We start from the raw sequence: 22,917 nt of genomic DNA on the forward strand, positions 1-22,917 counted from the left end.
AGGAATCCCTGAATATCCATTGACATGTATATATTTTTTTTTAGAAGACATCCCAAATTATTGATCTAGGCCCATTTTGGTATATTTAATGCCACCATTTCACCGCCAAATGCGATCAAATACAAAAAATTGTTCACTTTTTCACAAATTTTTTCACAAACTTTCAGTTTCTCACTGAAATTATTTACATACTGCTTGTGCAATTATGGCATAAATGGTTGTAAATTCTTCTCTGGGATCCCCTTTGTTCAGAAATAGTAGACATATATGGCTTTGGCATTGCTTTTTGGTAATTAGAAGGCCGCTAAATGCCACTGCGCACCACACGTGTATTATGCCCAGCAGTGAAGGGGTTAATTAGGGAGCATGTAAGGAGCTTTTTGGGGTAATTTTAGCTTTAGTGTAGTGTAGTAGACAACCCCAAGTATTGATCTAGGCCCATTTTGGTATATTTCATGCCACCATTTCACCGCCAAATGCGATCAAATTAAAAAAAAACGTAAAATTTTTCATAATTTTAGGTTTCTCACTGAAATAATTTACAAACAGCTTGTGCAATTATGGCACAAATGGTTGTAAATGCTTCTCTGGGATCCCCTTTGTTCAGAAATAGCAGACATATATGACTTTGGAGTTGCTTTTTGGTAATTAGAATGCTGCTAAATGGCGCTGCGCATCACACGTGTATTATGGCTAGCAGTGAAGGGGTCAATTAGGTAGCTTGTAGGGAGCTTGCAGGGTTAATTTTAGCTTTAGTGTAAAGATCAGCCTCCCACCTGAAACATCAGACCCCCTGATCCCTCCCAAACATCTCTCTTCCCTCCCCTACCCCACAAATGTCCCCGCCATCTTAAGTACTGGCAGAAACTCTGCCAGTACTAAAATAAAAGGTATATTTGGGCTTTTTTGTGCATTTTTTGTTAGCATATTTACATATGCTTCTGTGTAGGGATCCCCCTTAGCCCCCAACCTCACTGATCCCCCACTAAACAGCTCTCTAACCCTCCCCCTCTGACTTAATGTGCGCCATCTTGGGTACTGGCAGCTGTCTGCCAGTACCCAGTTTAGTGAAAAAAAGCTTTTTTTTAAATAAAATATGTCCCTTTTCTGTAGTGTAGCTTTCCCCCCCCCCCCCAAGACCAACCCCCACCCCTTCCAGATCCCTTAGATGGTTTTTAAAATAAAGTTTATTAAATTTTTTTTTTACTTTTACTTTTTAACTTTTCTGTAGTGTAGAGGTTCCCACCCGCTCCCGCCCCGTGCACGCGCCCGCCCGCCACCCCCCGTGCACGCGCGCGCGCCCGTGCGCGCCCCCGACGGTCCCGATCCCGCCCCCCGTGACGTCACGCGCAACACCGATGGCCGCCCACCCGCCTCCCAATTCGGCTCCCACCCACCAACGATACCGGCCATCGATGTCCGGTGCAGAGAGGGCCACAGAGTGGCTCTCTCTGCATCGGATGGCCATGTATGGTTATTGCAGGATGCCTCCATATCGAGGCATCACTGCAATAACCGGAAAGCAGCTGGAAGCGAGCAGGATCGCTTCCAGCTGCTTTCCACACCGAGGACGTGCAGGGTACGTCCTCAGGCATTAACTGCCTTTTTTTTGAGGACGTACCCTGCACGTCCTCGGTCATTAAGGGGTTAAAAAGCAGGAATGTAAAGCTTAGGTTAAGCAAGTGCTATCCAGGATGCTGAACCTAAAATGGGCCGGCTCCTAAGGATTGCATTCCTGCTTTTTAAATAACGATAGCAAGAGAACAAAGAAAAATTGATAATAGGAGTAAATTAGAAATTTGCTTAAAATTGCATGCTCTATCTGAATCATGAAAGAAAAAAATTGGGTTTAGTATCCCATTAATGAATAGTACTAAACCCTTTTTTAAAATCGCATCTCTATATAATCCTCATTCAGATGAAAACATGCTAATATATGTTAAATGCTATACTAAGTTATAATTTAAAGTAGCTGGTACATCCTATACTTAAAACTCCACTTCTGAAGTAAACTATTGTTCAAAAAGTAAAAGCTTTATATAAAGAATTATGTAGGTACAGACAAGGAATGAATGCAACTCTTTGGAATCTAAAATGCTTAGATTGATACATTCTAGCTGCAGTGCTCATTACATATTGTGTAGAAGAAAAATATCAACAGTTTCTGCAACTTAAAGGATAAGAAAGTCAAAATTAAACTTTCATGATTCAGATAGAGCATGTTATTTTAAGACACTTTTAAATTTACTTCTATTTTTAAGTGTGCTTCGTTCTCTTGGTATCCCTTGTTAAAAATGAATATACACATATCATACACTAGTGGGAGCTGCTGCTAATTGGTGCCTGCACACATTTGTCTCTTGTGATTGGCTAAATAAATATTTTCAGCTTCCTGTTAGTAGTGCAATGTTGTCCCTTCAGCAATGGATAACAAGAGAATGAAGAAAATGTTATAATAGAATTAAATTGGAAAGTTGTTTAAAATTGTATGTTCTATCTGAATCATAAAATAAATTTTTGGGGTTTACGATCCCTTTAAAGAGTTTTAACATCATGTTAATTAAAATGCACAATATAATTAACTGAGACTATTAGTGACATTAAAAGCTAACATACACTAAATGCTCAGCAATTAAATGGATGTGGTATTTAGAAAGTAAAGAGCAGTGCAGCGTGCAACCTATGCAAGGCTGCCATGTCTGTATGCAACTTTACACTGCACAGAGCTGGCAGGAAGATATGTTTTGTCATCTTATTGTTTAACTTTAATGACTTTTGATTCTTTTTTTTTTTTTTTTTAAATTAAAAAAAAAGACTAATAGAAGCTTAAATGGAAACTTGAAGAACATACAGCACAAAGACCATACTGCTGTATTTATTAATCTGAGAGGGGAAAGCTCACACTATTAATGTCTGAAAAGAAAATCTAGATTTATTCAACACTTAGGAAGTCATTAATTTAAAAGGGAATCTACTTGAGATTCTGCAATATAATATGTAAGAAGTGGTTTCTAAAGCAGGTAAGCAGCAGACACAAAATTCCAGATTCACATTTCTGTTGGCTTTGTCATATCCTTTATCATTCACAGATGCACAGCAACAATGTCTATTACTATTGTAATTGAAAACAAATATACTAGTACCTGCATCCGTAACAAATATCAAACTCATGGCTGCGCTGGTGTCTGTTAAAGAAAAAGAAAAGAAAAGTGTGATTGAGTAGATAATTGTATTTGTTTCTCTTCAAACAGGAAAGAAGCCCTCAGAGTATAAAAAAGGAAGGGACAATATGCTAAACTTCTGAATTCCCTTATTCGTAAGTTTTTTGGGCAGACCTCATGTTTGCATAATGAAAATCATTGCGCCCAGCTGCCAAGAATAATAAGCACAGGAAATGAATGGTGAAAGTTACTTATTTGCTCAATGTGAGACTCTGTTTTCTTAAATATCTGTGTTTCTTAGCACCTTTATCTCTGTTACTGAAGGGGTGAGTGGCACTGTGTTTTAGCAGGACATGTTGATTTTGCATATACACGAGTTGCATCACCAACAGGGCATTCTGATATAGAAAACTTCTACGTATAGATACAGATACATACAGATATACAGTATATATATATATATATATATACATACATACACACACACACATAAATATATAGACAGGTACAAAACCCTATGACTGGAAAATGTTTGAATTGCAGCATAGGTTGGATTTTGCAATATTAATATATTTGCATCTGTAAACTTAGAGGGGATGGGACCAAATGTAAACAACAATATCTTATATAATTTAGGCAATATGTACAAGTAATAATAAAGCTTATACATGCAACCTAAAAGTAGTTTTATATCATTTTTTATACTTCTGTATACATAACTCAGACCACCAGTCACCACTACAAACCTTGAAAACAGTTAACAAGTGGACTCATTTTGTAAAAGTTTCCTCATGGCTCTATAAAAAATATTTAGGGCTAGATTACAAGTGGAGCGGTATTTAACGCTCCTGCTCACGCACTAACTCCGCTAGAAGTAAGATGGAACATGTAGAAAAAAAAAGTGGAAAAAAAACCCTAACCCCTTATCACTCGGGCGCTTTACTCGTAATCTGGCCCTATATATATAGATGATTATATATAGGTATAGATATATACAGATATATATACTGTACATATATATATATATATATATATGAATGTCTATTTAAAAATGCAAAGAACATTTTCCGCTATGTGCAGAACATTGAAATGTGAAATATTTACAGTTAATACACAGTATAAGACTTTATTAAATATGAATATTGTATAAATATAATTTAACATGTTTTCATCTACTTGACAGCAAAGGGCTCCAAACCAATGCACATACATATATATATATATATATATATATATATATATATATATATATATATATAGTATATATATATATACATACATACATACAATGTTAAGAGAGAGCACTCTCACCCCAACTCCAGCTGCCAGGGTGCCAACGGTTAAATATAAGGATAGAAGAGGCGCTCACTGGACTTTTAATAAGTGAATTTAATCCTTAAAGCGTGACGTTTCAGGGACACACTCCCCTGAGGAAGGGGAGCGTGTCCTTGAAACGTCACGCTTTAAGGATTAAATTAAATTCACTTATTAAAAGTCCAGTGAGTGCCTCCTTCTATCCGTAAATATATATATATGTCAATATATGTCTACATATGTATGTGTTTAAATACATATGCACACACATATAAAGATATATATATATATATATATATACACATACATACATATTTAGACATGTATATGTATGTATCTCTATGTTAAAGCCCTTTGCCTGCCTTTTTTCTAACACCTGAAACCTCATATCTTTGAGCCCTTATAACTTTTTTGTGCAATATTTTTTGGAATCATTTCTATTAGAAAGTGTTATAATGAGTGTAACTGTACTTTTAAAAGTATTTTTGATGTGTTTTATTTCGCATTTATTAAATATGAATATTGCATAAATATATTTTTACATGTTTTCATCTACTTAACTGAAAAGCGCTCCAATGCACTTATATTTGTCTATATGTGTATACATATGTATTTATGTGTTTATATGTGTATATATGTTTGTAAATACATATGTACACATATAAATAAATATGTATACACACACACACACACACACACACACACACACATATATATATATATATATATATATATATATATATATATATATATATATATATATATATATATATATATATATATATATATATATTTAGAGATACATTACAGGAAAAGTAGGCAACTTATTTTTCTCTATATAATTATGTAAAAAAATGTGAGCTAGATTACAGGCTAATTAACGCTTTTTGCGCTCATCGGGTTGCGTTTGTATTATGAGTTGAATGTAAACTGTTTTCTCTTGCTTGCTAACCCGATGAGTGCAAAAAGCCGAACTTACAATAGTGCATGCACGTTCATGTATTCTCTCCATAGGTGTCAATGGAGAGAAAAAAGTGGACACCTTACTCCTGCGCAAACCAGATCACAAATTGTCATAAGCGCTAACCCGACATAAAAATATGAATATTTCACATTCCACTGTCCTTCACATACAAGAATACGTTCTATTTATTCATAAATAAATATTTAAATATTTCTACATATATAGAGAGAGAGAGAGAGATGATATATATATATATGTGTGTGTATAGATAGAATATCTGTTTATAAATACATAGAACATATATACAGTATATATATATATATATATATATATATATATATATATATATATATATATATATATATATATATATATATATATATATATATATGTATATAGAAGCAAACAAATGCATTCTCAGGTCTTCTTTGCAGTGGGTCAAAAAACAAAATTTATTGACGTTTCAGGGTTCACACAGACCCCTTCATCAGAAATATATATGTATAGATAGAATATTTGTTTATAAATACATAGAACATATTCTGCTATGTGCAGAACATTGAAATGTGAACTATTTACAGTAAATACACAGTATAACACTTTATTAAATATATATACATATATAGGTGTGTGTCTATATATATATATATATATGTGTGTGTGTATCTATATATATATATATATATATATATATATATATATATATATATACATATATATATATATATATACAGTATCTCACAAAAGTGAGTACACCCCTCACATTTTTGTAAATATTTTATTATATATTTTCATGTGACAACACTAAAGAAATGACACTGTGCTACAATATAAAGTAGTGAGTGTACAGCCTGTATAACAGTGTAAATTTGCTGTCCCCTCAAAATAACTCAACACACAGCCATTAATGTCTAAACCGTTGGCAACAAAAGTGAGTACACCCCTAAGTGGAAATGTCGAAATTGGGCCCAAAGTGTCAATATTTTTGTGGCCATCATTATTTTCCAGCACTGCCTTAACCCTCTTGGGCATGGAGTTCACCAGAGCTTCACAAGTTGCCACTGGAGTCCTCTTCCACGCCTCCATGACGACATCACGGAGCTGGTGGATGTTAAAGACCTTGCGCTCCCCCACCTTCCGTTTGAGGATGCCCCACAGATGCTCAATAGGTTTTGGTCTGGAGACATGCTTGGTCAGTCCATCACCTTTACCCTCAGCTTCTTTAGCAAGGCAGTGGTAGTCTTGGAGGTGTGTTTGGGGTCCTTATGTTGGACAAGCAACTTATATCTGCAGCCGGTAATCGCTATTTCTCTTCAGCTATGAAGCACTCTAACTCTAAAAATGACTTTACTATGTGTTTAACCCATTTGCTGGGATTAAAAACATTTTTTTAAGAAGGCAATTAGAAAAAATACATCCAGGCATTTTCTTATTGCATTGTTTTTCCCCTCTAAATATATTTCAGTTATACTAAGTAAGACAAGCTTGGGGAAACAAAAATAAACTGTTTTCAACTTCTTTCATATAAATGTTGAAAATGAACAGATTTTATTTAATTGTAGCATAAAATGTCCTATAATGTGTTTTTTTGTCTTGGCTTTATGCCTTTGTATTTATCTTGCCTGTATTATCCCCTTAAATGGATTGAGCAATTTCATACAATTTCGATATTACTGCAAACACTTTTTTTTTTGCTCATGTTTTTGTTGGCTGTGTCTAGCAAAGAAAACTATGTAAGTTTTACTGGTCAGTCTAGTTCTGTACAAGATTGTGTACATTAAACATTCTACAAATGATGTTCTACACCAGGGATAGGCACAGACAAAGGCTGTGGCGGACATTTTCCAAAGTACAGACCTTAGTGAAGGACACCAAGGTACATTTGAAATTAAAAACATTATTTTATAGTGCTGGGTGTTATTATACTGATGCAGATACCACTGATTCTATAACCAGACCTCCTCTGGCTATACCCATGTGCCAGTGTCACTACTGTGTCATTATATAGCGCTGGGTTTTATTATACTGATGCAGATACCACTGACCCTATAACCAGCCCTTGTCTGGCTATACCCATGAGCCAGTGTCACTACTGTGTCATTATATAGTGCTGGGTGTTATTATACTGATGCAGATACCACTGATTCTATAACCAGCCCTCCTCTGGCTATACCCATGTGCCAGTGTCACTACTGTGTCATTATATAGTGCTGGGTGTTATTATACTGATGCAGATACTGATCCTATAACCAGCCCTCCTCTGGCTATACGCATGAGCCAGTGTCACTAATGTGTCTTTGTATAGTGCTGGGTTTTATTATACTAATGCAGATACCATTGACCATATAACCATCCCTTGTCTGGCTATACGCATGTGCCAGTGTCACTACTGTGTCATTATATAGCGCTGGGTGTTATTATACTGATGCAGATACCACTGACCCTATAACCAACCCTTGTCTGGCTATACCCATGAGCCAGTGTCACTACTGTGTCTTTGTATATAGCTGGGTGTTATTATACTGATGCAGATACAACTGACCCTATAACCAGCCCTTATCTGGCTATACCCATGTGCCAGTGTCACTAATGAGTCTTTGTATAGAACTGGGTGTTATTATACTGATGCAGATACCATTGATTCTATAACCAACCCTCCTCTGGCTATACCCATGTGCCAGTGTCACTACTGTGTCATTATATAGTGCTGGGTGTTATTATAGTGATGCAGATACCACTGATCCTATAACCAGCCCTCCTCTGGCTATACCCATGTGCCAGTGTCACTACTGTGTCATTATATATAGTGCTGGGTGTTATTATACTGATGCAGATGCCACTGATCCTATAACCAGCCCTCCTCTGGCTATACCCATGTGCCAGTGTCATTACTGTGTCTTTGTATAGAGCTGGGTGTTATTATACTGATGCAGGTACCGCTGATCCTATAACCAGCCCTCCTCTGGCTATACCCATGTGCCAGTGTCACTACTGTGTCATTATATAGTGCTGGGTCTTATTATACTGATGCAGGTACCACTGATCCTATAACCAGCCCTCCTCTGGCTATACCCATGTGCCAGTGTCACTACTGTGTCATTATATAGTGCTGGGTGTTATTATACTGATGCAGATACCACTAATTCTATAACCAACCCTCCTCTGGCTATACCCATGTGCCAGTGTCACTACTGTGTCATTATATAGTGCTGGGTGTTATTATACTGATGCAGATACCACTGACCCTATAACTGGCCCTCCTCTGGCTATACCCATGTGCCAGTGTCACTACTGTGTCATTATATAATGCTGGGTGTTAATATACTGATGCAGATACCACTGATTCTATAACCAGCCCTCCTCTGGCTATACCCATGTGCCAGTGTCACTACTGTGTTATTATATAGCGCTGGGTGTTATTATACTGATGCAGATACCACTGATCCTATAACCAGCCCTCCTCTGGCTATACCCATGTGCCAGTGTCATTACTGTGTCTTTGTATAGAGCTGGGTGTTATTATACTGATGCAGGTACCACTGATCCTATAACCAGCCCTCCTCTGGCTATACCCATGTGCCAGTGTCACTACTGTGTCATTATATAGTGCTGGGTCTTATTATACTGATGCAGGTACCACTGATCCTATAACCAGCCCTCCTCTGGCTATACCCATGTGCCAGTGTCACTACTGTGTCATTATATAGTGCTGGGTGTTATTATACTGATGCAGATACCACTAATTCTATAACCAACCCTCCTCTGGCTATACCCATGTGCCAGTGTCACTACTGTGTCATTATATAGTGCTGGGTGTTATTATACTGATGCAGATACCACTGACCCTATAACTGGCCCTCCTCTGGCTATACCCATGTGCCAGTGTCACTACTGTGTCATTATATAATGCTGGGTGTTAATATACTGATGCAGATACCACTGATTCTATAACCAGCCCTCCTCTGGCTATACGCATGAGCCAGTGTCACTAATGTGTCTTTGTATAGTGCTGGGTTTTATTATACTAATGCAGATACCATTGACCATATAACCATCCCTTGTCTGGCTATACGCATGTGCCAGTGTCACTACTGTGTCATTATATAGCGCTGGGTGTTATTATACTGATGCAGATACCACTGACCCTATAACCAACCCTTGTCTGGCTATACCCATGAGCCAGTGTCACTACTGTGTCTTTGTATATAGCTGGGTGTTATTATACTGATGCAGATACAACTGACCCTATAACCAGCCCTTATCTGGCTATACCCATGTGCCAGTGTCACTAATGAGTCTTTGTATAGAACTGGGTGTTATTATACTGATGCAGATACCATTGATTCTATAACCAACCCTCCTCTGGCTATACCCATGTGCCAGTGTCACTACTGTGTCATTATATAGTGCTGGGTGTTATTATAGTGATGCAGATACCACTGATCCTATAACCAGCCCTCCTCTGGCTATACCCATGTGCCAGTGTCACTACTGTGTCATTATATATAGTGCTGGGTGTTATTATACTGATGCAGATGCCACTGATCCTATAACCAGCCCTCCTCTGGCTATACCCATGTGCCAGTGTCATTACTGTGTCTTTGTATAGAGCTGGGTGTTATTATACTGATGCAGGTACCGCTGATCCTATAACCAGCCCTCCTCTGGCTATACCCATGTGCCAGTGTCACTACTGTGTCATTATATAGTGCTGGGTCTTATTATACTGATGCAGGTACCACTGATCCTATAACCAGCCCTCCTCTGGCTATACCCATGTGCCAGTGTCACTACTGTGTCATTATATAGTGCTGGGTGTTATTATACTGATGCAGATACCACTAATTCTATAACCAACCCTCCTCTGGCTATACCCATGTGCCAGTGTCACTACTGTGTCATTATATAGTGCTGGGTGTTATTATACTGATGCAGATACCACTGACCCTATAACTGGCCCTCCTCTGGCTATACCCATGTGCCAGTGTCACTACTGTGTCATTATATAATGCTGGGTGTTAATATACTGATGCAGATACCACTGATTCTATAACCAGCCCTCCTCTGGCTATACCCATGTGCCAGTGTCACTACTGTGTTATTATATAGCGCTGGGTGTTATTATACTGATGCAGATACCACTGATCCTATAACCAGCCCTCCTCTGGCTATACCCATGTGCCAGTGTCATTACTGTGTCTTTGTATAGAGCTGGGTGTTATTATACTGATGCAGGTACCACTGATCCTATAACCAGCCCTCCTCTGGCTATACCCATGTGCCAGTGTCACTACTGTGTCATTATATAGTGCTGGGTCTTATTATACTGATGCAGGTACCACTGATCCTATAACCAGCCCTCCTCTGGCTATACCCATGTGCCAGTGTCACTACTGTGTCATTATATAGCGCTGGGTGTTATTATACTGATGCAGATATCACTGACCCTACAACCAGCCCTTGTCTGGCTATACGCATGTGCCAGTGTCACTACTGTGTCTTTGTATAGAGCTGAGTGTTATTATACTGATGCAGATATACATCCAATATTTCTCTCAGGCTTTATTTATTCCATAACTTATCACCCAATATCGATAGCAGTCTCTTGACAAGCCACTAACTTTATTCACACTACATATTTTTTTTTTATTCCTATTATTTAATCAGAAAGAAAAGATATACTAAGGTTGTGGCGGACACTGCAAGGGCTAGTAACGGACACCAGTGTCCTTGTACGGACACCTTGCCTATCCCTGTTCTACAGTTAGTTCATATCCGAATTTTAATGTGGAAATTATGATAATAAACCATAATAAAATCAGTTCTTTTTTTCTCTTACGTGCTGAAAAATCAATATTCCAACAAATAAACAGCTTTACTTTTAATGTGAGATGCCAACGTTCTAAGTGGCTCTGGTAATGCAAAAGAATAAAGTAGTTATTTCAAACATATAGATTTAGGATTTTAGCCAGGTAATAAAATCCCATGTTGCCCAATGAGTCTAACCTTGCAGATCATTTAACATTTAAAAATAAAAACTCTTATGAGAATGACATTGTAAAGTTACAAGTTAAAGAGAAACTCAGCATGGTTGTAAACCCCCAAGACAAACTGTTTTATGAATAAAAAAATGTCTAGGTGTTATACTATCTGTATTTGTGTAAATGGAATCATCCTATATTATAAAAGACAAGAGTTTGTCTGAAGCCGTCATGCGCAGTTCAGACAAACTCTTGCAGCTGATCGCACGCGCACCCTTGGCCTATAGCTGACAGCTGTTGATACTTCGCACGCGCACCCTCACCGCACACCGCTGACCTCGCATACGCACCCTCACCGCGCGCACCCGCGTACAAAACTGATGCGTACAAAACTGATGTGATACTTTCACCGCGCGCACCCTCGCACCCACGTGACCTCATGCGCACCGTACCCTCAAAGCAAAAACTGATGTTGACACCCACTTAGCCTATCACACAGCACACTTGATGTTGACACCCACTTAGCCTATCACACAGCACACTTGCAGAATGCGCACGCACCCTCGCAACTGCGCACGCGCACGCGCACGCGAACGCGCACGCAAACATAGCCTCAGAGAGAGTGAGAGAGACAGGGGGGAGAGAGTGAGAGAGACAGGGGAGTGAGAGTGAGACAGGGGGGATAGAGTGAGAGTGAGACAGGGGGGATAGAGTGAGAGAGACAGGGGGGAGAGAGAGAGAGAGAGAGAGAGAGAGAGACAGGGGGGAGAGAGTGAGAGAGACAGGGGGGATAGAGTGAGAGTGAGACAGGGGGGATAGAGTGAGAGTGAGACAGGGGGGATAGAGTGAGAGAGACAGGGGGGATAGAGTGAGAGAGACAGGGGGGATAGAGTGAGAGTGAGACAGGGGGGATAGAGTGAGAGAGACAGGGGGGAGAGAGTGAGAGAGACAGGGGAGTGAGAGAGAGACAGGGGAGTGAGAGTGAGACAGGGGGGATAGAGTGAGAGTGAGACAGGGGGGAGAGAGAGAGAGAGACAGGGGGGAGAGAGAGAGAGAGAGACAGGGGGGAGAGAGAGAGAGACAGGGGGGAGAGAGTGAGAGAGACAGGGGGGATAGAGTGAGAGTGAGACAGGGGGGATAGAGTGAGAGAGACAGGGGGGATAGAGTGAGAGAGACAGGGGGGATAGAGTGAGAGTGAGACAGGGGGGATAGAGTGAGAGAGACAGGGGGATAGAGTGAGAGAGACAGGGGGGATAGAGTGAGAGAGACAGGGGCGAGAGAGTGAGAGAGACAGGGGAGTGAGAGAGAGACAGGGGAGTGAGAGTGAGACAGGGGGGATAGAGTGAGACAGGGGGGATAGAGTGAGAGTGAGACAGGGGGGATAGAGTGAGAGTGAGACAGGGGGGATAGAGTGAGAGAGACAGGGGGGAGAGAGAGAGAGAGAGAGAGAGAGAGAGAGACAGGGGGGAGAGAGTGAGAGAGACAGGGGGGATAGAGTGAGAGAGACAGGGGGGATAGAGTGAGAGAGACAGGGGGGATAGAGTGAGAGAGACAGGGGGGATAGAGTGAGAGAGACAGGGGGGGATAGAGTGAGAGAGACAGGGGGGATAGAGTGAGAGAGACAGGGGGGATAGAGTGAGAGAGACAGGGGGGATAGAGTGAGAGTGAGACAGGGGGGATAGAGTGAGAGTGAGACAGGGGGGATAGAGTGAGAGAGACAGGGGGGATAGAGTGAGAGAGACAGGGGGGATAGAGTGAGAGAGACAGGGGGGATAGAGTGAGAGAGACAGGGGGGATAGAGTGAGAGAGACAGGGGCGAGAGAGTGAGAGAGACAGGGGGGAGAAAGAGGGGAGAGAGAGAGATAGGGGAGAGAGAGACAGAGAGAGAATATAAAAATAAACCACACGGCCCGTGTGAACGGGCTTTAGGACTAGTTTTATATAAATGAGCCTTCATCCTTATGTCAAAAAGCTTTATGTTTTGTATAATAAAGGCAGGGCTTATTTCAATGTGCCTGTAATAGGGTTGCCACCTTTAGTTCAGGCCAAACCCGAACACTCTTGCGCCACGCACAGTGCACTTTTTTTTTTTTTGCAGAAAATACTCTATGCATATAGTTTGTGAATAAATAACATTAAAGATCATATGGAGCTAATCACAGCTTCTAAATTATTTTGACTGTAGTTTTCATCCTGGATTTCCCAGTGTTCCATCTTTTAGGTGGCGGACTGAAATCATCCCGATACGATACGATCGGGATGATTGACACCCCCTGCTAGCAGCCGATTGGCCGCCATTGAGCAGGGGCAGCATTGCACAAGTATCTCACTAGAAATGCTTGGGCAATGATAAATGCCCACAGCGTACGCTGTTGACATTTAGCGAGGTCGAGCGGACATGATTCGCTACAGCCAATCATGTCTGCTCGACTTTTAGTAAATCTACCCCATGGTGCTTGAATACTGGTGAACGGGCCCTCACAGCATATGTGCGTATGCTGCTGAAAACTATTAATAACTTTTACTAGAAGCATTTTTGCTAATGGAAACATACTCAAAATGCTTCTTTTTAAAATTGAAATGAATTTATGCATATTTCAGTTTTGGCCTTTCTATCCCTGTAAAAAGCACCATAGTATCAAAGCTAAACAATAAAAAATAAAATAAAAGCTAGTATGAAATTGGAAGCTTAATGCAAAAAAAAAACACAACTAAAAAAAACAAAAAACTAAGTATTTGCCAAAAAAAAGAAAAAAAAAAGAAAAAAAAAAAAAGTGAATGCATATTTAGCTGATATACCATAGCTGTCCTATTTTCTTTTCACAGGTAGGAGAAATATGAGAAAGCCTGCTGTGTACCATTCATCCACTTCAATGTCTTTCTTCCCAATTTTGCCAAATAAGTATAATGTTTTATTGAAATTCCCTAGCAGATGTTAAGTGCAACACCTGGTGCTAATGCCAGGGTAGTGTCACATTTCCATATTTATCTGCTAGGTGAACAACTCAAATTAAAAAAAAAGTCTGAATCCAATCACCTGCAATTCTGAATTAATTTGTAGAGTAGATTACAATCCATATAAACTGCAGGTGAACAAGTTAATACAGGTATATCATGTGACAGAAAAGTATTATTGTCATGCAACAAATGTTTCATGAATTTAAAATAAATAATAAAATATAACCAATGTATATTAAGAAAAAAGGGCTTAGAAATTAGCATATGAGCCTACCTTTGTTTGGCTTTCAACAAAGAATGCCAAGAGAACAAAGTTAATTTGATGAAAAAAGAAAATTGCAATGTTGTTTACATTTGCATTCCCTTTATGAATTATGAAAGTTTAATTTTGAATAGCCTGTCCCTTTAATCCCCAACACCGGGTGATTTATATAATTTCAAACCAGCTGTGTTCTGCAATATACACCCTACATGTGTATTGATTTTTCTATTAGAGGGCGATGCATTTAAATGGACACACAAGTCAGCTCAGCAGTCATGGTTGGTAAGACAATGCAACTTGAGAAATTATAGAATGTTGCAGTTTTGTAAAGGTAGATAAGAAGGCAAAACAAATGCGCTCTCATGTGTTACAGCATTTTATTATGGTAATTTAATTTGCAAATAACTATGTGCAGCCACCAATCAGCAGCTAACTCCCAGTAGTGCATTGCTGCTCCTGAGCCTACCTATGTATGCCTTTCAGCAAAGGATACCAAGGGGCTAATTTATGATAGTGCAAGCGGACATGATCCGCTGTAGCAAATCATGTCCGCCCCACATCGAAATATTCTGACAGCATACGCTGTCTGCATTTATCTCGTGAAATGCTTGTGCAATGCCGCCCCCCTTGCACACTCGAGGGGATTCGACTGCTATCAGGGGGTATCAACCCAATCGATTCTGATCGGGCTGATTGCTGTCTGCCGCCTCAGATGTTGCGGACGAGTTAATGGAACGCGGAAACTGCTGCATTCGCAGCATAATAAATCGGCCCTCAGGAATGAAGTAAAGTTGATAATAGAAAAATTAAATGAAAAGTCTCTTCTGAGTGCATGCTGTATCTGAACCTTAAAAGTAACATTTCTATTGTCATGTCCTTTTGATTGTATTAGCTCTTATGACTTTTTTGTATTGACAAACCCAGCAACCAATGGATTAAGTTACTTCAGAAACAGAACCGTTGAGCCCTGCAGACACTGAAAAGGGGAGACATGCTCCCTAAATTGTGCTTTACCCTCTCCCCCATGTGCTTTACAGCTGCTTCTGAAATAACCTATTTGTCCCTTTCTAGCCAGACTTGCTTACACAAACCTATTCACATTAAAATAATGACAATTTGCAGCACATTTCTCTCAGTATTAAAAGTTTGGTGCATGCACTAAAGTGTTTTCCAGTAACTGCCAGTTGGTAATGGCTACTATATATGTGGTAACAGTAGGGCTATACTTTTTATACTGAAATGATAATGAATGTCTGTCACATTTCTATACAACAAACTCTTTACAATGTTAATAATGCAATGATGCAATTACCAAGTGTTGCAGCACCAGAATAGTGATGACTATTTAGCTACCATTTCAAATACCACCATTTTCATATTGCTGACATAGGGCTTGTTGTAATAAAATCTAGGAGGTGCACTAGGCCTCAGTGAGATTTATTAAATGTTACACAAATGATGAGTATAATAGAATGTAATAAATCTGGTATGCAACAAAATGATAGGCCTTCTCACAGTTAGTAGTATGTTTTATTGTGGTGGCACATGGCCCAACATTAAAAACTAATGAATAATTAATGAATATGTATTAAGGTTCAAATATTTATTTATGGGGAAATCCCTCTAGCTTTTTAATTGTGAGGCTAAAATTCAAGCTTTTTCAGAAACAACACTTTTTTTGCTTTTTGCCCAGACCTTTAAGAGATCTTGAACATACCAATCACACCTAAGGAACACTGTTTTCACTTCACTCAGCTAAACTTCATACCCTATCTTACATTGCAAAAAAAAAAAACCTAAGGGAGTCTACAGAGCTTTCAATTCATGTTTACATTTTCAAAAATTCTACAAGGGATGTGAAATATCTCATCTTAGCAGTCTATTTAAAAAAAAACATGGTTTCTTGAATGTAGCTCATTGTCAAAAACACAAATTAAACTGTGATTAATAATTATACAGCAAGGAACTAAAGCTAATAGAACTGCTTTTAAATTACCATTGGTTTATAATTGTATTTTATTACATCTGGAAGAAGTTTCACCATGATAGCATCTTTATTTCTATAGTTAACCTTTATTTTCAACTTTGAACCTTAATACTGGCCATGTCAGTAAAATATCAATGGGTAGCAACCCTACATTCACCTCTAGAATCATAGATTCAAGTATGTTTGTTTCAATTTTGATATATGAAAATGCTGACATTTAAAAATATACATCCTGCATATGGTTTATCTATCGCTTCCGGATTCATGTTTCCATAGCAACTGTTAAAAGCACTGGCATTCCCATAACAACTGTTAAAACTGAGGCTAGAATGTGACAATGGATATTGTTTAAGCTAAATCCAGGTGCATCAATATCCTTATGCTTTATTGCTGAGAAGGGATTATAATAAAATAAATAAGGAGCAAGACATTGAAGTTGAACATTCATGATTTCAAATATCATACTCTGCCAAATATAGAAATTATATATAGAATATTATTCATTTTTAGCACACATTTTTCAATCAGCGGATCCCTAGCTTCTGGGTTTGTCAAGCCCTACTTTACAGCTGTTGTACATAGTCTTATTTTTGATAATTGATCAAATTTGAATACTAAAAATAAATAATATAATTGTTCAAGCTGATTTAACACACAATATAGAAAGCAGAGACAGCTTAACATTTACAAAAATAGTTACCCTATGGTGAAATGTAATTTGGCAAATTTACATAAGAAAATTTAGAACTGCCAAATGTAATCCGCATTACTATTTCATGCTTCACTATCACACATAACAAACGTTAGCAGTGGATGGAAAATGTTTTCCGAAAAGCAAGGCACGTTCCCAGAGTCAAACTAAACACAGACTTATTTCCACAGGATGGCTATAAAAAAGTTACAAGAGGCCAAATTCATCTCTTTAAACACCTCCTTTATTGGCAAAAGCTACTGGCGCAAACTTGGCTATTCTTTTATTGAACACGTAAATTGATAGGTATTGGATGCCAGAAAATCAAAGTACAATGAACGGCACCTTTTAAGTTCACTAATTTTCTTATTGTGCTCCTAGGGAATAAAGTATTGTTCCATGTTTCCATCTTTGCTAGTGACTGAGTTTATAGGATATAAACAATGCTTCTTAATGTCATAGATGTGCAGAAACAGATCTAGTACAGAGATAATTTGCATGCAGTCCTTGGAGGCGTCACTTGGAGCCCACTTTTCCATCTGATTCCATTGGATATTTAGGGGCCGAATTATCAAGCTCCGAATGGAGATAGCTGCTCCATAACTTGTCCGCCTGCTCTGAGGCCGCAGACAGAAATCAACCCGATTGACGACGATCAGGTTGATTGACACACACTGCTAGCAGCTGATTGGCCGCAAATCGGCAGGGGGCAGTATTGAACAAGCAGTTCTGGTGAACTGCTTGTGCAATGATAAATGCCGACAGTTTATGGCAGACAGTGCCACACCTGGTGCTACTTTTCTTTCTCTGTGTGCCTTTCGATTTTAACATGTTCTCAATAAAAGACGTTTTTAATTAACACATTCCAGGATTATCGTTTCCATTCTATTTTGCTATCTGATTCACGATAGAAAAAATTTGGGTTCAGTGTCCCTTTAAGTTTAGGCTAGGGTTTTTTTTATTTTGGAAAGGCTTTTTTTATTTTCATAGGGCTATTAGATTAGGTGTAATTAGTTTAAATATCTGATAATTTGTTTTTTTATTTTGTGTAATTTAGTCTTTGTTTGTTTTTGTAATTTAGGTAATTGTATTTAATTAATTTAATTTATTTAATTGTAGTGTAAGGTTAGGTGTTAGTGTAAGACAGGTTAGGTTTTATTTTACAGTTAATTTGTATTTATTTTAACTAGGTAGCTATTAAATAGTTATTAACTATTTAATAACTATTGTACCTAGTTAAAATAAATACAAACTTGCCTGTAAAATAAAAATAAACCATAAGATAGATAAAATGTAACTATTAGTTATATTGTAGCTAGCTTAGGGTTTATTTTATAGGTAAGTATTTAGTTTTAAATAGGAATTATTTAATTAATGATAGTAATTTTTATTTAGATTTCTTTTAATTGTATTTAAGTTAGGGGGTGTTAGGGTTTAGCGTTAGACTTAGGTTTAGGGGTTAATAACTTTAGTATAGTGGCAGTGATGTTGGGGACGGCAGATTAGGGGTTAATAAATGTAGGTAGGTGGCGACAGATTAGGGGTTAATAATATTTAACTAGTGTTTGCGGGAGTGCGTGAGGGCCTCAGTTTAGGGGTTAATAGGTAGTTTATGGGTGTTAGTGTACTTTTTAGCATTTTAGTTATGAGTTTTATGCTACAGCTTTGTAGCATAAAACTCATAACTACTGACTTTAGAATGCGTTACAAATCTTGTGGGATATGCTGTACCGCTCACTTTTTGGTCTCCCAGAAAAAGCTTGTAATATCGGCGCTATGGAAGTCCCATTGAAAAAAGACTTTACGCAGTGGTACGGCCAAAAAGGTGTGCGGGACAGCTGTACCTACAATAGCCGCGGTAGTGAAAAAGCAGCATTATAACCCATAACACTGCTTTTTTACTCATAACGCAAAACTCGTAATCTAGCCGTTAATTAAATATGAATATTGCATAAATGTGCTTTTACATATTTTCATCTACTTAACTGCAAAGGGCTCCAATGCATTTATATATAGATATACTGTATATATACATGTATATGTATGTATCGCAATGTTAAAGCGCTTTGCCTGCTTTTTTTTAACACCTGAGACTTTGGCCTCTAGTTATCAAGCTCCGTAAGGAGCTTGATGCCCGTGTTTCTGGCGAGTCTTCACTCTCACCAGAAACAGCAGTTATGAAGCAGTAGTCACAAAGACCGCTGCTCCATAACCTGTCCACCTGCCCTGAGCAGGCGGACAGACATCGCCGGAAATCAACCCAATCGTACTCGTACTTGACACCCCCCTGCTGGTGGCCCATTGGCCGCGAGTCTGCAGGGGGCGGCGTTGCACCAGCAGCTCTTGTGAGCTGCTGGTGCAATGCTGAATACGGCGAGCCTATTGCCAAGTCCGACAGACATTGATAACTAGAGACCATAGTATCTTTAAGCCCTTAGAACATTTTTTAAATAATTTTCATCAGACTGTTATTATGATTGTAGCTGTATGCACACAACTGTTACACTCTTAATCTGGCCCTAAATAGGTCCTAGAGAGAACACTGTATATTAAATTAACATAACAATATTGTCAATTTCTTTAGAATAACAGGAATGCATATAATGTCAATTTAAAATATTTATGTAAACACTTAAAATTTGGCATTTCACAGATCAGTTTCCTAATTGCTTACACCAAAAATCGTTAACATATACCATTCTCAGTAAATCAAGATACAAGGTTTCAGCTATGGCTGTATTATGGCTATGGGCATTAATATGTAGAAGCACAATTCAGTACAGCAAATGAAAGGATTAAATGAGGATTACTTTGGTGTAGTTTCTTTCTCCATTTAGATTATTTATCCATTTGGAGCTCAATTTAAATTGTCAGATTCGAGCTGCAAATATCCTAATCTTTTTTTAAATCCTTACATGCATATTACATGTGTGTGTCATCAGGATACAAGTCGCTAGTCAGTTTATTCTTCTATGTATAGAGGAAACAAATCATAGTTTCCGTATTACAGGCGATTACTGAAGAGTCCTGTATAATATAAGTGTTTGGCACTGATAGCTGAGAATTGCCTGTGATGTGTACAACTCACGCCTCCAGATAATCAATGGGTTATGGCTGCTCCTTGTGAATCTGTAGCACTCTTGGTAAAAATGAAGTGTGTGAGGTTATGATGATGAACTGTTTACTGCAAATCCAACGAAAAAGTCACAAGACTTCTCAGGTCCACCTGATATATGTACTTGAGACTCTTTTTAAAGGGTGCAAAATGAAAATGCTCATATGTATTATATGCAGGCAAAAGTGCAATAATAAATGCTCTAACTATGTGTTTAACTCCGTTGCAGTCAGCTCGAGAGCAGCAATGCAATACTGGGGCCTGGCTGAACACATCTGGTGAGCCTATGACAAGATGCATATTTGTGTAGTCACCAGTGAGCTCCCAGTACTGTAATGCTACTCCAGAGCCTATCTAGGTAAGCTTTTGAACAATCAATACCAAAAGAATAAAGTAAATTTGATAATAGAAGTAAATAGAAAATTGTATGCTCTATCTGATCCATTCATTTTTTGACTTTTGTGTCCCTTTAATGCTTGTCAGCAAAATGTTTTGGAAAGAACCATATAATTTACACTGACAACAGCCATCAAATACACAACAAAATAATAAGGAATACAAAACAGGACACAGGAATCGGTAACTTAATGAACCATTATTGTGCTTCTATGTAAGCTGTTTGAAAATGAGCATGTTACATTACCGACCAATATATGTTAAATTGATGGAAAATGCATAAGGCGGCTATAGGATGGTTTATCATTTGACTTTACATTTTAATACCCCATTAGCCCAGCAACAATAGAGGACAAGTCTTACAATTAGCATTATAGTCTTTATTTAGGAAATCTCATATGCTTGAAACTCCTGACTTCATTGTAATGGTCATAGCGTCAGGATTGAGTTGTCTTGTCTAGAGAAGCTCGCTGTTGTTTTACTACATTTGGGAAAAATAAATATATCCTCTTTTTCCTTTAGTTGCCCCATTGCCTGACAGTAATTACATCTGAAAAAAGGGGATCAAAGTAATAGGGGGGGATTAAGAGTTCCTAAACTAGTGCTGAAATCAGTATCACACAAGTCTACATGTGGGGTCCTTGTGTCATGAAAATGACTGCATTAACCTGCAAGGGGTTTAAACACACAGTAGAAGTGCCACTTGGGACCTGAAGACTACTGTTGGTCTTGAGCAGAAACCACCACTGACCCAATCATCAGCGCTAGTTGCACATCTGCGTCGTGTGACTAGCTCATTGGACAAATGGCGTTTTTTGCTCAGGACCAGCTGTACTTCACAGGTCCCAAGCAGCTCTCCTTCCGTGTGTTTAACCCCTTTGTGGGTAAGTGCAGCCATTTTGACAACTCAAGGGCCACACATGTAGACTTGTAGGGTTAAACACACAGTAGTGTAAAGACGATAGTCTTAAAGTGACATGCTCTAACAAATAAGAATGTCATTTTTCAACTGTTATGACCCACTTAATAAAGGAGAGAACAGGGGAGGATAGGGAGCGCATCTGTTTTGGGGGTTAAAGGGACACTGAACCCAATTTTTTTCTTTTGTGATTCAGATAGAGCATGCAATTTTAAGCGACTTTATCATTTACTCCTATTATCAAATTTTCTTCATTCTCTTGGTATTTTTATTTAAAGAGCAAGAATGTAAGTTTAGATGTCGACCCATATTTGGTGAACAGCCTGGATTGTCCTTGCTGATTGGAGAGCACCAATAAACAAGTGCTGTCCATGGTACTGAACCACAAATTGCCTGGCTCCTTATCTTAGGTTCCTTCTTTTTCAAATATAGATAGCAAGAGAACGAATAAAAATTGATAATAGGAGTAAATTAGAAAGTTGCTTAAAATTGCATACTCTATATGAATCACAAAAGAAAAAAATTGGGTTCAGTGTCCCTTTAAGTTTAGTAAAGAGGATTTTAGGGCAGCTGAGGTTAGGGGACACACTGGTACTCTAACAAATTCCTTATCGCTGTGCAAAACATCTGTATTGGCAAAAACTGCAATATCTATCTAATAAATATCTGCATATAAACTATCAAGAATTAAGAGGTTTCTCAGTGTGAAGATGCTAGCAGCTTATATAATTAGCTTTACTCTTTTTTATAAAAGGTCATTTCAGTTCTAGAGAAATACAAATTAAAACAACACTCAACAAATTAACACATTTTTCACATATTTATAATCTGGATATAAAAACCTCACTTTCAAATTTCTAATTTTAAACATTCAGAAATATAAACTTGAATTATGAAACTAGAACTAAAAACAGCACAGGATGTTACATGGCTGACTGCTTTCACTTTGTAACTCAGTAATGGTAAATGCAAAACTAAATGTTTCCATAGTGCTGTTGTTTCCTCTTTTTATAAAGACATGAAAAAGAAGCTGATATTACTTTCCAGTGCTAAATAATAGCAAATAATACTATTAAATGATTTCTGCTATATTTTGCCCTATCACATTTAACCCGACAGGAGTTGTTAATATTACACATTCCAATGTTCTTTTTTTAAATACATCTATA

This window comes from Bombina bombina, chromosome 4 (assembly GCF_027579735.1).
Source record: "Bombina bombina isolate aBomBom1 chromosome 4, aBomBom1.pri, whole genome shotgun sequence".
Classification (NCBI taxonomy): Eukaryota; Metazoa; Chordata; class Amphibia; order Anura; family Bombinatoridae; genus Bombina; species Bombina bombina.